This window comes from Gobio gobio, assembly GCF_949357685.1.
Source record: "Gobio gobio genome assembly, chromosome: 11".
Classification (NCBI taxonomy): Eukaryota; Metazoa; Chordata; class Actinopteri; order Cypriniformes; family Gobionidae; genus Gobio; species Gobio gobio.
The window spans coordinates 14,309,772-14,327,655 of NC_137104.1; the positions used below are offsets into that span (position 1 = coordinate 14,309,772).

At 38.1% G+C, this 17,884-nt stretch overlaps 1 protein-coding gene across 4 annotated transcripts in view; it reads left to right on the plus strand.

The window, feature by feature from the left end:
• Positions 1-17,884, plus strand: part of col8a2 (collagen, type VIII, alpha 2) — a 90,501-nt gene that overhangs the window by 1,334 nt on the left and 71,283 nt on the right. For 2 of the 4 annotated variants that reach the window (XM_079830000.1, XM_079829999.1), the window contains exon 1: positions 10,963-11,607. The exons of 1 other annotated variant lie outside the window; for it this stretch is intronic. The gene's annotated coding sequence lies outside the window, so the exon portion shown is untranslated. Of the gene's footprint in view, positions 1-10,962; positions 11,608-17,884 lie in introns of those variants that run through there. One more of the 4 variants, XM_079830001.1, reaches the window with a different exon arrangement.

Consider the following 17,884-nt stretch of genomic DNA (forward strand, 5'->3'; position numbering starts at 1 on the left):
TAAGGAATTTGGAATTATGCCTGGGATTTTTAACTCAGGGAGTTTACGTTATTTATTCTAACACGATTGTTTGGGTTTTTGGATTTCGTTGCCCCTGCTGTGGAGGAAATTGCTCTCTCGCCTGCTGTTTTGCAAATAGAAAATAATTTTATAAAAGAAAAACAAAGTAAAACTATGATTTGTTAAACCCTTTCAATCCCAATTATCTCTCAAGTCTGCGGTTCTCATCCTGTGTCGCACGTGAATAAACATTTGAGAGGCCGAAACATTCAATGCTCTGAGATAACAATCAGTGAAAGTGGAGCTCTTATCGGCAGCGTCCAGACATTTACAGTTTGTGTGCATGTCTGCATGTGAGTGCAAGCGTGTCTGCCTCTGCCTGTCAGTCATTTTCTGTGTTGTACGCAATTATTATTATTGCTGTTCTTGTTATTTTATTTTTGAGATTATAAAAAGTCTTCTCATTCTTCACTAATTAAAGGAACTGTATGTAAGAAATGTATTTCAATTAATCATAAAATGGCCCTGATATGTCACTAGACATTAAGAAATCATGTTCATTTCAAATATTTATATCACTGACAACGGTTGTCCGGCCAAGATATTGTCATTTTAAAAGTGAAGTTGCAGCCCTCAACTGATGTTGATGTTGACATGTTGTGTTTTGGCCTGAAGCGCCACCCTCCACCTGTCTACCAATTACGAAGTCAGTAGTGTTTCTGCATTCGGGTTGCCCGCTCTGCTCTAGTTACCACAGCTGCAGCTACAAACTTTTTGGATAAACAATGTCCAACTTTACGAAACCTAAACGACCTCGTTATGAATCAGAAAAACGTTGTGACAGTGTCTGAAATAAAACAAGGATTTGAGATGCCTTTGAAAGATAGAGACGGCTGAAAACGGAGAATAATTTGAAGACTGATGCCAACGTTGCTAATTTTCTCCTGGACAGGTGAGGTTCATCTATGTTTGGCTAACTTGTACTTAATGTAAATGGACATTTCAAATATTCATGACAGTCGAACAAAGATATGCATGTTCGTGCAAAGTAACGTTAGGTTAGCGCAGATGGAGGAGGTGGGTCATTGAATTGAAAAGGTAACGTAAAGGAATTGTTTGGTAAATAAAAACGGCGAGTCGTCATTGCTAACATTAGTAATGCATTATCAGAGCCCGTTTCTCTGTCATTATGCTGGGACGCTGAGGAAAACAACATTAGCACGCCTATTAGCACTGTGTAAACGTATTTGAGACAGTAGCCTAACGTTACCTCAGTAAAAATGATTCCTCATTCGTTCTTCGCATATATAGTGGACAAAACATGCTGCAAGTTGACCTGTATGACCATTGCTAATGTTATTTAGCTTTGCTGTAATTTTACTATAGTATTTTTTCATGTGGGAATGTACTGTCACATACGAGCGTTCATATTTACGATTATATTTGGCTAATCGCCATTAGTACATTTTTGCGATTCATAATTACTTCACAAAACATCGCTCTTGAAGCATAAACATAATTAACAGAAAGAAAAAAAACTTACTGTGTACGACTCGTCACTTGCCATTGAAAGCTCCGTGTAGCAGCCTATGTTCCTGCTGCATCCTGCAGCCTATCTGGCAACCTCGAGTCAGGGGGAGGGGGAGAGGGGATACACCGCTCTACAGTCATTTGAAAGTGATTGCAGTACCAGTTTTGGCCACAGTCCTACATACAGCTCCTTTAACATTTTACTCTGTTCACTTACCCATGAACCACATATGTGAATCCTTGTCCAGAACACAAAAAAATCCTTCTGTGGAACAAAAAAGAAGATATTTTGCGACATGTCTCAGTGTTTTTTTTTTCCTCCATACAATGAAAGTCAATGGTAACCAAAACCATCTGTTATTAACATTCTTCAAAATAGTCATATTAATTTGTTATTTAAAGTCGTATTAAATTATTGGTGTTTTTAAAGATTAAGTGATATGATACTGTGAACAGCTATCTGATCAGTAAAACTGCATGAAGTGGAAATAGCCCCAGAAATTCAGTTCAACTTCTCAGTCCAACTTGTGGTCAAGTTGAGTGTCCCTTTTGTTGTCTGAATGCTCATTTGGATGTTTTCAGTTTAAGATCAACTACAAAATAGCTGGCCTTAAAAACGGCAACAAAGTACTATTTGTCCTTTAAGTATATCAGACTTGCTGAAAGTAGGCTTTTAGTGCAATCGGTAGTGATGTAAACTCCCTCCTTTTTCTCCTCCCTTGTTAGGAATTCCCTAATGGTTCCTGTCATCTAGCCATAGTGCTTGTTTCCTCTTTCTCATCCAGCCAGAAGTGAAGTTTACCTGCCCGCTCTTCTAATCTATATCGTGCACTTCTAACCCAGAGAGAAAGGACAGTGTCCCTTCTGTCCTCCATATCTCTCCACCTTTTTAGTGCTCCTTTTATCAATGTAAAATAATTACCTTGAGGAAACATGACTGAGGTACAAGATGGGTCAGGCAGAGCATCACTCTTCTCTTCTCCTGTGCCAGCCTGAGCCCTGGCAACCATACATAAAGGAATTTCTCGGAGAACTTTATATCAGTTTCAGTGTTTATCCCCTTCAGCCCCCCTTCATCCACATCTACCAGCACCACCAGTTACCAGATGCCAGGCATTCCACTTTAAGGTTACAAGAGACAAAGGTTGGGCTCCATCACCCGAATAATGTGTCACATTGAAACTAAGCCAAGTGCCAGGGCCTTGTCGTGAAAACAGTAATATTAGTACAACAGTAATATTGTGGCAAAGCTGAATTTTCATCATTACTGCAGTCTAGAATGTCACGTGATACATCAGAAATCATTCGAATGTGCTGCTCAAGAAACATTTCTTCTCATTATCAATGTTGAAAACTGTTTTATTTTAACAGCTTAATTTTTGCGGAAACCGCTACACATTTTTTTAAAGGATTCTTTGACAAATAGAAAATTCAAAGAGCACCATTTATTTTAAATAGAAACCTTTTGTAATATTAAAAATGTCTTTAGTGTCTTTAAGTCCTCTAAAAATTAAATACATAGGCTATTAATTATTATTATTAATTAAAGCTCTTTTGTTGTTTTGTCAACATTAAAGGATTAGTTCACTTCAAATTGAAAATGTCCTGATAATTTACCCCCATCTCATCCAAGATGTTCATGTCTTTCTTTCTTCAGTTGAAAAGGAAAAAAGTGAAAAATGTTTTTTTTTTTAGCAAAACATTCCAGGATTTTTCTTCACATAATGGTTTTCAATTGCAACCAAAATGTTGAAGGTCCAAATCAATGCAGTTTCAAAGTGCTTCAGAGACCAGATGAGGAATAGGGTCTTATCTAGCGAAACGATCGGTCATTTAAAAAAAAAAAAAAAAGTAAAACTTAATATACTTTTTAAGCTAAATTGCTCATCTTGCGCTGCTCTGCGGCCGCCAGTGATTGCGCAATCACGTTGAGACGTCACACTAGACGTAGGCGAAAGTACCACCCCAACCAAACGTGCGAGGACCAATACAAACGCCCTTTACCAAAACCACTCCACCTGCAACTTCAAAATCGTCCGACATCGTTGTTTTACCTTTTTTTTTGTTAAAGGCCGTTTGTATTCGTTTGTTGTCTTCGCATGTGCGCTTTGTAAATTTCCAGGTGTGGTACTTCTGCCTACGTCTAGTGTGACGTTTTCGACGTGATTGTGCTATCACTGGTAGCCGCAGAACATCGCAAGATGAGCAATTTAGGTAAAAAAGTATATTTAAATTTTTTTTTTTTTTTTTAATGACTGATCGTTTCACTAGATAAGACCCTATTCCTCGTCTGGGATTGTGCAGAGCCTTCAAAGCGCTTTGAAACTGCATTGATTTGGACCTTCAACATTTTGGTTACAATTGAAAACCATTATGTGGAGAAAAATCCTGGAATATTTTACTCAAAAAACGTAATTTCTTTTCGACTGAAGAAATAAAGACATCAACATCTTGGATGAGATGGGGGTGAGTAAAATATAAGGACATTTTCATTTTGAAGTGAACTAATCCTTTAATGACAGGCACATATTAGGCCGCTGTCACTTTGCACGGATCCATTATACTGTTTTCATTATACTTTCAAATGACATGTATTTTCTTTCTCAACTGTATATGTTTATTTAAGACATTACCGACTGTGTTTACGAGGATACTCACCAATACCGGAATTTGTCATATTTTTTAAAGCGCTATAAACTGTGGAAAAGTTACTTGCGAGCTGTTTGTGATGCGGCTTCATGCATGTGCTCAAAGAAAACCTCTCTCAGTGAGCATATGAGTACTGAATAGTTTAAAATCGATTGAATGTTTAAATTGGTGAGACTTAAAAAGTTGTGCAAATTATAAACTTTCGCGATAATGCAACATTGGCCCGATTGTGCAAGTGACAATTCCGTCAACTGTCCCGACTTGCCTTGTGCAACCTGTAAAATTGCATCTCGCAGAAGTTTTAAAATTATTGATTTAATCTTATAATCTGTGTGAATTAGTTTACTCATACAACCTAAATGCTTGAGTTTTCAGTTTGATAAATTATCTTTGGCTTGGTCCTAATGTATATCATCTTCAGTCTATCTTATTGTTACGTTCATAATCCCTCAAAACAACCTTAATTTATATACATTTAAATGACTGTTTGGGGTTCAGTGGTTGACTAGTGCCTCTAGTGGCGCCTTTTCCTCTGGTTCCTCGTTCCTAATAGCTCTGCTGAGATGTAATGGGCTGTGAAAGTGCTTAGGTTCCACCCAAAACATATTAACATACAAGGACACAGTGGGTCCTTCAGTAAAACACACACAGGCCCACACATGAGCTCTGACTCAGAAAACTGGAGCCTTGGGTGGGGTGTCAACCGTCACAGGTGTCACAGCTTACTTTTAGCTCCAGGCAGTCGTGTAAAGCAAAACAGCTTTTCTGATGGAATGCCGTGGCATTCAGATTTGTGATGGCTGTTTATTTTTATATACTTCGCTCACGGAACATAACAGGGTGAAAGAGTGGGGAAACTCTTATTACCAGGAGTGTTTCCATGGGTCAATTTCACCTTGTAAAGGCAGGGTGGAGGTGGTGAGGTCAGCTGGTTTGTGAATGAGCTCCAGTGGCAGGCCTTCCCTTCTCCTACTCCCCGAGTCACTTCACTAAGATGTGTAAAAAAAAAACACACACCCTGACACCTGGGTCTGAATGGCAGACTGCAACTAAACACCGCACACACAGGATATACTGTTGATAATGACATCACAAGAAGACGCACGGAAAACTCATCCGTTCCTCTGTAAATTCTGTGACGACTGTGAGGGCCTCTTCAACGCAAGTAAAAATTTCCACATTTGTTGACACTGATTATGTTGTATGATTAATGAGCCCATATGATGACAGTTGTTGATTCAGGATCCTAAAAATAGGATAAGCTTTTACTTTAAGTTGTTGAAAGTGTCTTTCTTACACAAATGTGTAATTCTTTTAAAGCAATGGTTCTCAACTTTTTAAACTCCATGGATGGCTAACAATTTTCGAGACCCCATGGTTTTTTCCACTTTTTTTTACTTAGCTTAGCGAGAGTTTTTTGAGCTTGGCATTACTAGAAAAATGTATATTCAATATAAAATATGTTAGGGTTAATTTATATGGCTTTTCCAGGTCTAGAAATTACACTTTTGTAATCAGAAACATTGTTATCAATATAACTTTAATCAAACATATAGAGGTTTTCCAAGACAGTGGCAATTCTGGTTCTTCCACGAAAAGAAAAATTGGGGGGTAAATTAACTCTTTACCTGCCAAACATGGAATTTTTTTTATTTGTGAGAAAAACCTTCACATTTTGGGGATTCACTGTTATACGATAGGGGGTGACACATCTTCTGAAAGAGTACTGAATCTCCTGATTAAAGCACTTGCAAAGAATTTGCAGAAATAAGCGATATCATATGCATATGTAAAATAATGCGATCTTCATCATTAAACAGCATATCAATCAAAATTGCCTAATGTTACTGAAATGTCGACCCTGGACGAGGTTTAGGACTGAGTGTTGGGGTACACTTTGGGGGTGTTGATGGACTCGATCTACTACATCTATGTTTTGATCATCGTTCTGAATCCTTTCCAGACATAGTCTTTGAAGAAAAACGTGATTTTCTCAGCTTTTTGCTTAAAATGTTGCTTTTTTATGAAACTTACCCATATTCAAGTGGTGATAAAAAAAAGAATGCATGAAGCTAGAATAAAAGTTTTTTTGTTTAACTCTTTCCCCGCCAGCGTAAAAAAAAAAAAAAGTTGGGTTTTTGATCATTTTCAGAAGATGTGTAACAGCGGCCCCTAGCGTATAACAGTGAAAACACGGAAAATTCTTTGTTTGGCGGGGAAGCGTTTTCTCACAAATAATGGAAAATTCCGTGTTTGGCAGGGAAAGAGTAAAAAGCAGAGGGTCTGTTCTTTCTTTTGATATATTGAATGCTCAGATATTCATACAACAATATATTCTGGGGGTCATGAGACTTTTGTGAAAATTATCAAAAATGCTGCTGATGGCTGGCAACGTTTTTAAAAAACGCTGGCAGGGAAAGAGTTAAAGTAAGAAATTAAGATTTTTTGTTGTTTTGGCTTATTATAATGCTTGGTTTGTCTTAAGCCCCTGGAATTTTTGATGCCCTCTAGTGAGCCCCAATCCCTTTGGTTGAGAAAGGGACTATCTACTTGTTAAGTCTGATGCCATGCATCACAGATCCAGGGTCCCAAAAGCAAACAACGAAAGGTGCTAACATACACTCACGGTGTGCTGTAGTACTACCGAAACATGATCCTAACATTTATATCCATACCAAAATCTCAGCTGGCCAGACAGTAATTGTTCTTTTAAGAATCATTAAAATAATGGTGTCTGGGTCACCATGAGCCCAGAGAAACAGTGACTTAAGCTTAGCTTAAATATGTGCTATAAATGAACAGTGCTCATAAACATATAATCTCACTTGGACACGGGAAAAGTATTCATTATGTTACGACTTACTGCAGAAAGATGGTCGTTACGTTGATTTTTTATTTAGTGGCAACTTGGTTCGACTAAAAGTACCAGTACTTTTGACATCACTAGTCCATACAATAAAGGTCAGAGGGCGATGATGTTTTGGACTCCAATGACTTTCAATGTATGTTTTTTTTTTAGGTTAACTGTCCCTTTAACAGTGACATTGAGTACTTTCATAGATCCTCCATCAGCCATAGCAAGACATTGAAGTGATGGAAATCAAGACTTGAAGTGGTTCGTTGAAGGATCCTTGACAATTTACATCGGTTAATGGCATGATCAGCAGCTAAGATTAGTAAGATTACTAAATTTAGGAGAAAACCAGAGGTCTGTTTTCCCTTTGCAAAGCACTATTCATACTCATTTCAATATCTGATAATCTTTGAGTGACTCTCATTGAGAAAATTGCTTGGATAGATCAAACAAAACGGCAAAGAACACGAAAAGCTATTGCTATTAAAGTTTGTAGCTAATGATGGTCTTCAAAGCACCCAACCCACTGAGGAGAGCGGTCATTACAAAAATATGCTTGTCCTCATAGGAAACAGTTCACCTGGTCATGAAAACTAAGAGCTTAGACTCACCCCACTCCTTTTAATCACGCATACTCAGAGGTAGCCAACAACATAGTTCAAGAACACAATAGGTTATGTTTATCCAGCTCTAGTAAAGGTTTGAATTCACACGAAAGCACTAAACCTACTCTTAATGGAATATTTGGATTCAATACGAGTTAAAGGGTTAGTTCACCCAAAAATTAAATTTCTGTCATCATATACTCACCCTCATGTCGTTCGACACCCGTAAGACCTCTGTTCATCTTCGGAACACAAATGACAATATTTTAGTTGAAATCCGATGACTCAGAAAGGCTTCCATTGGCACAATGCACTTTACACTCTCAAGACCCATAAAAGGTACTAAAGACTTCGTTACAAAGTCCATCTCACTACAGTGGTTCTACAATAACTTCATAGAGCAACGAGAACAGTTTTTGTGCGAAAAAAAACCCTAAATAACGACTTATATAGTGATGACCGATTTCAAAACACTGCATCATGAAGCTTCGAAGCATTATGAATCAGCGAGTCAATTCAGCGGTTTGAATTGCCAAAGTCACGTGATTTCAGCAGTTCGGAATCATGATTCGACTCGCTGATTCATAACGCTTCAAAGCTTCATGATGCAGTGTTTTGAAATTGGTCATCAAAAACTATTCTCGACACTTTATAAAGTTATTGTAGAACCACTGTATTGAGATGGACTTTGTAACAACATCTTTCGGGTGTCGAATGACATGAGGGTAAGTAATTAATGACAGAATTTTCATTTTTGGGTGAACTAACCCTTTAAGATCAATTGCAGCCTTATTTTAACTCATCAAAATAAGTTAAAGGGACAGTTCACCCAGAAATTAAAATAAAGGCATATTTAACTCACCCTGCTGTTGTTCTAATGCCCTATGTCCTTCTATCTTTTTCGGACCTCAAAAGCAGAAATGTATGGCAGTGAATAGCGACCAGGCAAAAACATGACATAAATGATACAAAAGTATCAAATGATACGGTGAGACACGCACCATATATGAAAAGTGTTCAGGAGGCATACTATAAGGTTTTGTGAGAAAGAAACCGTATTATTCAGCCAAAACACTGAGCTTGGCCGTTACTCTGTGTGTTCCTGTGAGTGCGTGCGAGCCGTCAGCAGGCGCCAGCGCTCATGCTAACTATAACTCGCAATGTTGTCATGGTACCCAGGATAAGCACACACACACACCATTTTGAGAAATCAGGCTCAATAGAAACAAACGCGACTATCATCTTTTCTATAAGGTATATGATATGAAATAATACAATAATACTAATAATAAAACCTCCTGAAGGGAATATTGTGTACCGGTTGTCATGACAACATTGCGTGAGGGGCTGCTGAGTCAGTGCTGACGGCTCGCACTCATCACAGGAACGCGCCCAGAGTAACGGCCGAGCTCAGTGTTTTGACTGAATAATACGTTTTTTTCTCGCAAAACCTTATAGTATTCCTCCTGAACACTTTCCATATATGGCGCGTGTCTCACTGTATCATTGCATGATACTTTTGTATATTTTTTTTTATGTTTTAGCCTGGTCGCTATTCACTGCCATTATAGGAAGGAACGCGTGCAGGACTATTTTTAAAATTTCTGCTTTTGAGGTCCGAAAAAGATAGAAGGACATAGGGCATTAGAACAACAGAAGGGTGAGTTAAAGATGGCTTTTTTTCATTTCAGGGTGAACTATCCCTTTAAGCAATTTAAACTTTTTATACAAGATACAACTCATTTGTTTAAGTCAGTTTAACATCATTTAAGTTGAAATTACTTAAACATCCAAGTTGATTGTACTTAAAAAGTCCAAGCTGCAACCTTTTTTATAATTTTAAGTCTAATTCACACTGCACAGACAAACGCAGACAGACATTTTTATCAGGCTTTATTTGAATCAGTATGTTACCCCTTTTGATGTCTTGTGCCATTGGTAGACACTTGTTTTCGACTCGTCAGATTACAGTATGTCTCTTTTCAGGCATTTTTTTGTTTTCTCGTGGAACATCTGGCAACAGACATCGAAAGGGCTAACATACCGATCCAACAAAACCTGAAGAATACGTCTGTTATGTCGTTGCAGTGTGAATTAGCCCATAATTTGCTTAATCACTATCAGGTTTTGTCATGCTAGTTCAAACCCATGAATTGCTGAACGCAAATTTGTTTTCTTGACCTTTGGGTCCAACTTTTAAAGCCCACCATGTGAACGCAGTGCATATAAACAGGTCAGTAATTAGCCGCGTGCCTCTTTATTATCTGTTCCATTACTTACGAGACACACAAACTCAGATTAGCATCTGATAACGCACCTAATATCCAACCATGTCAGGAGCTGCATGGATGGAAGGTATCCAGTGGCTAGTCTTAGCCGTAGCTCCCTCCGAGCACAATGCCCCACTTGTTGCTCTGTCTCCTCTGGCATTATCCAAAGCTATATCAGGCCCTACCCGAGGCTTCAAATCCCTCATTTTTCAATGTGCGCTCAATCTAATCTTGGGTTTATGATTGGATATTATGATAAAGTTGGTGTTGCAAATTATCTACAGTTCGTATATGTTGCACAGTGGCTAATTGGAACTGAGTGAGCTCATTGCTATTTGAATCAGATTAGGAGCAGAGCGCCGCAATGATGGTTAATTTAGGTCTAGATAACATATTCTGTAACACTGCTTGTTCTTACACAATCTGACTCTTCACATAATTATCCAAGATAATTATGGGATTTTTATTCCAATTCAAATCTGGTAATAGGGGCCATTAACTGTGTTAACAAGTATCTCGGATTGTAGCCTCAAAACGCTGCTTTACACATTCTGAATTAAGCATTTGTACATATTATCGTAGCAATTCATCCGGGAAAGGTTCCACTGTTGGTAAGTGGTTCACAGTCTAGATCAGTCAGCCAAGAAATTTTATCTCATCTCATAAAACCGATTGGTTTAATTGGTTGAGAGTCTGGCAAGATTATACAAAAACAGACTTCCAGTGTACTTATTGCTGCATACATGCTTGTAATCTTGTGCCGGAACGTTTAGGACAGCAAATTTGAGCCATTTTGTGAAAGAATGCTTTCGCTGAGGTGAAATCGATGCAGTGCGAGCTGCGCCAGCACAGCCTGAATTTTCCAAAAGGTGCTTTCTGGGAAAGATTTGTCTGTTTGTATGAGTGCAAGCATTTGTTTGCAGATGTTTATGTTGGAGGTGGGAAAACAAGGGCTTAAATGGTTACCGGGAAAAGAGGAGGGGTGCAAATCCATCCCTTTACTCCACCTACCCCACCCCATCCTCTATACTGCTTCCTTATTCTACCCGGCCGCAGACACTTGCCTTTTGTATGGAGGGTACCAGAGAAACAATCCACTCTCTCTGTTTGGAAAAAAATACTTGCAAGAAAAGAGACTGGGAGCTTCCAGGTGCTTTGCCCCCAGTTAAAAGCCCTGTAAGGAGGTCCTCTTCTTGCCTGGAGTCAGGAGAGCCACTGCCTAGTGAAGTCGAGCACCCTGCCTCTCACATTCTCCCTCTCCCTCTCTCTCTTTCTTTCTCTCTCCCTCCTACTTTCCACCCTGTGAGAGTGCACAGAGATTCAGAAGGTGCGTCTGAAATCGACTTGTATCCAGTCTGGAGGAAACACCACAAGGACTTTTTTCCCTTCACTGCGACAAGCACATGGACTTAATTTTCTCCAGAGACAGAAGTAAGAACAAGAACCAGATTGGCACCTGCCATTGAGAACCAGAACTTTCTCTAGAGTTGTATTAGTCCTTTCTGCTCGTATGTAAACACTATTTGACTGCGACCAAGTGCCAAGGCATTCCCGAGACTTCCCTGTCTGCTGGGTTCCCATCACATCTTCTCAAGTTATTTCTCCAGAGATGACTGTCTGAAGAAGGAACGCCGAAAAGAAACCACCTGACCTGCAGACGTTACCTGCCTGAGAAACTGAGGTGAAACGGAAGGGTGAGGTAAGTTCATATCTGAATCTTTCATTTTCCTTCCCTCTGGGTGCAGGCATATGTCATATCTGAAAATGTTTTTCATATCCCGTTGCTTCACAGCAATTGAATCCAAATGCATGACAGAGAGAGAGAGAGAGAGAGAAAGAGAGGAAAAACAGTCGGGTTTACATCTCAATCATGAGACCAACATAATTCTCAGCGCACTGCTACACACAAGGCAGATTAACAGAATGTTTTAGGGCTCTACCCCCATTAATCTCTGCGAAATATGTGGCGTATTTTTCTAAACAGAGCCATGTGGCTACCATTGCATTTTATGCTGATGCTGGTTGTGTGCGTTTGTGCGTGCTTGTGGCTGTATAGGTTGTGTGGTTCAGGTAGTGTGGTAGGTCACACAGCTGTTTTGGAGTTGGAGAGGGAGAGAGTTATATAACTGCAGCAGCCTCGCTCTAACTGACACCTGGGACTGTTTGGTCTGCACTCTGTTGCGCACCAATGCCACTCACTTACATCGCAGCTCCACCCAGTGTTCTCAAGTCCCTGCCCACTTTTCAGCTTCAGAAATTGATGCATTTTGACCTTTTAGACAGTCCACTTCGGAGGTTAAAATGTCACATTAAATCAGTTTGTTTGAAGTCAACATGAAACCAAATTGAAAGTCATTTATTTGTATTATTATTAATATGAATATCAATGTGTCATAGTCATAGTCCACTTCAGAGGTTAAAATCACATATTGAATCGACTCTTGTAAAGTCAACATGAAACCAAAATTGACCCTATTTATTATTAATAATAATGATTATGATGATGATGGTTATTATTTATTGTTGGTGTTCATAATAATAATTGTTTGTTATTGTTATTACTTGACATACATTCCTTGTCCTATTTTGAATTATCCCTTGGTGGACATTATTCAGATTTCTTTTTTTATTATTCCACAAACTTGCTCCTCCTACACTTCTGATGTCACAAATACCCATTTTTTCAGCCACTCCTCTCCAACCACCTGCCTTTGTTTTCATATGCAACGCCCACTTTTTATGATCCAATCAGTTTTATATGGATAAAATTAGTCCCGCCTTACATTATTTCTCTCTTTAAATAACCTAAACAATATAAAATATGTCAAATTATGGAAGTAAAATGAGTTGCAAACAGCATTTCATATTGACTTAAATGGAAAAGCCTTGTTTTGTTTTTTTTACTTTTAGATAGTAGCTATGTTCTCACATCAGCAAGTTTTGTACATGATGTTATGTCATAATATGTCTTCTTTGTAATGTTTAAGCTCTTCCACACATAATCAACTACTGCACATGGCATGAGCTCCATGCTGCAGTCTTAATTTCAGACGGAGAGCGAGAGAGGACTGTGAGAGAGAAGGGAATGTGCTTTCATAATACATTCTTCACCAAGAGCACTGGGGAATAGTATTCAATAATACTTTTTTCTCGTCTGAGTAGCAGGGCCCAGCTTCTACAGAACTGAAACAGACCCAGTCTGGAAAAGACGACATGCTCTCTTCTAAAAACATTTGGCGCCTCAGCATGATGGCTTTCAGGAGGAGAAACGGTTTAGGTCTGACTGCGAACCTGTGCATCAGTGACGTTAGCGCTACCACATTACACAAGCCTCCGAGGTGATCTGAACCCCTGAGTGGAAAAAAGAGGTTAGAGAAAAAGTGTCTGAGACACTCCACAGAGCGAGGGCCCATCATGCTCACACACTTCTGATTCCTGTGGCTGGAGATGATCCAAAGCTTCTAGATGGGATGCTGTCTGTGGTTAGTTTAGAGGACGGGAAAGTCAGCTGTGAAGTATGATGTGATTTTATGATGGATGCGTCTCATCTGGTCCTGTTATCAGGAGATGCAGCAGACAGCGTCCCACCTTTCTGACTGCAATTACAGCGATAGCTTCAATCTACCCAACACCTCACTCCCTCACACACACACACTTTGACCCTTCTCTCGACATGTGCGTTTCAGTTAGAAGGAGATCTGTTATACCTGAGAAAGCTATCCGTTTGCATTAGCAGTTTATCTTTCAATTTTACATCTGCCATTTTTGCTTATGGGACCCCAGAACTTTTTCTGCCAATCACCTGAAAGCTGAAAATGACTTCATGAATAGCCCAATTCATGGTTTCAAAGGGATAGCTCTCCCAAAAAGGAAAATTATGTCATTTACTCTCTCTCGTGTCGTTCCAAGCTTGTATGATTGACTTTCTTCTGTTGAACGCAAAAGAATATACTTTGAAGAATGTTTCAGCTGTTTTTGTCCATACAATGAAAGTCAGTGGGGTCCAAAACAACATTGGACCAGTGTTATTTTACTGTAGTATTATTTATATACTAATATAGTATTTATTAACATTTAGACTTTGCTTTTTCTATTTTCAGTTTTCGTTTTAATTTAAGTTTTATTCATTGTTTATGTGCTTTTATTTTTATTTTATTTTTTTTATATATATACTTATATTTAGATTGAATTTTAGTCATTTTAATATTTCAACTTCAACTTTTTAGTTAGTTACCAAGGCACAATTTCTCATTTCTATATATTGTTTAAGTTTTTTGTGTAATAGTTATATTTTATTTATTTTAGCTTTATTGCAACAACACTGCACTGGACCACTTTGACTTTCATTGTATTGACAAAAACACTTTTAAAATGGTTCTTGTTTTAATTAAATTAATTGAATATGAGTGCACACATATACACACACACACACACATATGTATGTCCCGGTGGGGACTTCAGCCTGAATGCACAGAGACTCATGGGGACTTGTGTCACCGTGAGGACCTAAATTGAGGTCCCCATGGGGAAACAAGCTTATAAATCATACAGAATGAGTTTTTTTGAAAATGTAAAAATGCAGAAAGTTTCCTGCGATGGTTAGGGTTAGTGTAAGGGGATAGATTATACAGTTTGTACAGTATAAAAAAACATTATGCCTATGGAGAGTCCTCACAAAGATAGTAAACCAGACTCCAGTGCGTGTGTGTGTGTGTGTGTGTGTGTGTGTGTGTGTGTGTGTGTGTGTGTGTGTGTGTGTGTGTGTGTGTGTGTGTGTGTGTGTGTGTGTGTGTGTGTGTGTGTGTGTGTGTGTGTGTGTGTGTGTGTGTGTGTGTGTGTGTGTGTGTGTGTGTGTGTGTGTGTGTGTGTGTGTGTGTGTGTGTGTGTGTGTGTGTGTGTGTTGATTACTATATTTTGCTTGCAGAAAAATGTTTTTTATGTAGCTGGCATCTACCGGCAGCGGCTAATGCGGTCATGCTAAGCAGCCAAATTTTGACCGCTTGGGCAAAGTACACAAAGGCAAATAGTTTGGCAGTGTGAAGTCATAATGGTGAGGCAGTGTTGTAACCATGGATGCCCACCTTTGGGATGCCCCAATAACTCTGCTGACTGCGTTTTATGATGTCAGTTGGCTCTGCCAGGTTGGGCCTGATGAAATGCATTTCTTTCTTTATTACATTACATGACTCCAACCGACCTGACGGAGGCTTTTTATATATGGACCATTCATAATCGGTGCACACTCATTGGTTGTGCTGTCAGTAAGCCTTTGTCCCTGTCCAACCGTCTGCCTTGTTAATTTTGAGGCAATTTCACTCACTCAATCTTGTTTATAAGCTATTAAAGGTCCATCGTAGATGTTGAAGACCATATTTTCCTGTGCTTTAGATCCCTATAGCTCAAGGCGGATGTAAATGTGTGCCCTGGAGAAGCCATATCTGAGAAATAAAAAGAAGCAAAGCTTGTATCCAAACCATTATGGATGTCTCTTTTCATTCAGCATGTAATGGCTTACTGCAGATTCAATTCCCATTTGAGTTTTTATTTTTTTTTACCATGCAACAGAGGAAAATGATACGAAATCCATTACACATGCTCAATCAGTGGGGGAGACTAGACAGAAGACCTGGCCCAATGCAGACTGAGAAGCATATGGGAAATGTTGGACACAGCAATAGGTTGAACTTTTACTTTGGGTTTATGAGAGGCGATATCTTGTATTTGCTGCCAGAGAACCCTCACCAAAGGTGAAGGAATAAACAAATCTCTAACATGGGACAGGATTGAGTGTCATACTTATAAAGTATTTGAATTGTTATGCTGTCACATGGAGACCTTTCTTTTTAAAATGATTTATAATGCTACAAATGTTTGTTTGCCTGAGACCAACTGAGCATTCCTAGTAATTCCTAGTATTCTGGGCTAGTAAGAAGACCAGTGATCAACATGGGTTTTTAATTCAGTGCCACTAGAGGGCAGAGTTGCTGACCTTGACTGTGCAACCACAAACCCTGTTACATGGGAATGTGAGCCTGTGCCACTGGTGTTGTGTGTACATGTGAGCAATTTTTAGATGACAAAGGCCTCTTTGCTTTTTATGTATATAGTGAAGCATTTAAAAGATTATTGGTTATTTTTATTTGTTTATAGATTATTGTACCTTCAAAATTCTTTAAGTTTATTGGTAACACTTTACAATAAGGCTCTGTATGTTAACAGTGATAGATAACATGAAATAACACATTTTCAAAGCATTTTTTAATCTTGGTTCATTTTAATTTTTACACTTTTAACATTGTAAGGTGTACACTTGACTTGACATGACTTGTTTTCTAGAGTCTTGAAACAAGCTACTTTTACTTGACTTGAAACTGCATATTAAAGGTATAGTTCAACCAAAAATTTAAATTCTCATTTATTCACTGTGTATGACTTTCTTTATTCTGAATAAAATAAAATAACAAATTCTGCGTGTTTTTTAATGAATGTCCATGCACTGTAAAAAATAAAAACACCTATATTTCATCTTAAAAGTGAAGTTCTGCCTTACATTTAAGTATAATAAAATTAGCTGCACAAATAATTTAATTTTAAATTATATTAAACTGACTTTAAAAATTGAGTCGAATCTCAAATAACTTATCTAAAAAATTGAAATTGCTTAAATTATTTTAATGAGTTAAAGTAATGTAAAAGCATATGTTGTCGTGACTCTTACAGTGCACAATGGTAACCATTGCGTAAATGGTTGTTTTGTTTTATATATATATATATATATATAATCAGCATTTGTTTTCCAGAGAAGAAAGTAAGTCACACTGGTTTGGAACGACATGAGGATGAGTAAATGATGACAGCATTTTAAATTTTGGGTGAACTATCCCTTTAAGACCGGTTTTCATACATTTTATCTTCAATATCTTTGTTACTTAAATCAAGTGGGCGGGAAATGGTGAGTGGTGTAAAACGATATACACTTGAATTGCAGACACATTCACTCAAAATAAATCTTAGGTTGATTTTGTTTCAAGTATTTGGTATTTTTTCTGGACAATAATACAAAAATACTCTTTAAAGGGATAGTTCACCCAAAAATTAAAACCATCCCATAATTTACTACACTCATGCCATCCTAGGTGAATATGACATTGTTCTTTCAGACGAATACAATCGGAGTTATATAAAAATCCTGGCTAATTCAAGCTTTATAATGGCAGTGAATGGCAGCCCAAAATTTGAATCCCATTAAAGTGCATCCATCCATTATAAAAGTAATCCGCACGGCTCCAGGGGGTTGATAAAAGATTTCTGAAGTGAATCGATGGGTTTGTGTAAGAAAAATAACCATATTTAAAACTTTGTAATGTAAAATATCTAGCTTCCGGCAGACCACCTTCCGTATTCAATTTTACGAAGAAAGTGTAACACCTCTCGCGATTTAAAATGTTTATGCTACATCTGACGTTGCGCCAGATACGCTTTTTCCGTAAGTTGAATATGGAAGGTGGTACGCCGGAAGCTAGATATTTTACTCGATAACGTGTTAAATATGGATATACATCGATTAGCTTCAGAAGGCCTTTAATAATCCCACAGAGCCGTGTGGATTACGTTTATAATGGATGGATGCACTTTTTTGAGCTTCAAATTTTGGGCTGCCATTCACTGCCATTATAATGCTTGGAAGAGCCTGGACATTTTTTATAGAACTCAGATTGTATTCGTCTGAAACGTCATATACACATAGGATGACTTGAGGGTGAGTAAATCATGAGGTAATTTTCATTTTTGGGTGAACTATCCCTTTAAGAATAGAATTTGTAGGATGCACTCCTACAAATTTTGGATGTTGTTTTTTTGTTTTGTTTTTTGTGATTATGTCAAGTCAAGTCAAGTCAACTTTATTTATATAGCGCTTTTAACAATGTAGATTGTTTCAAAGCAGCTTTACAGTGTTAAACAGGAAAATAATGCAG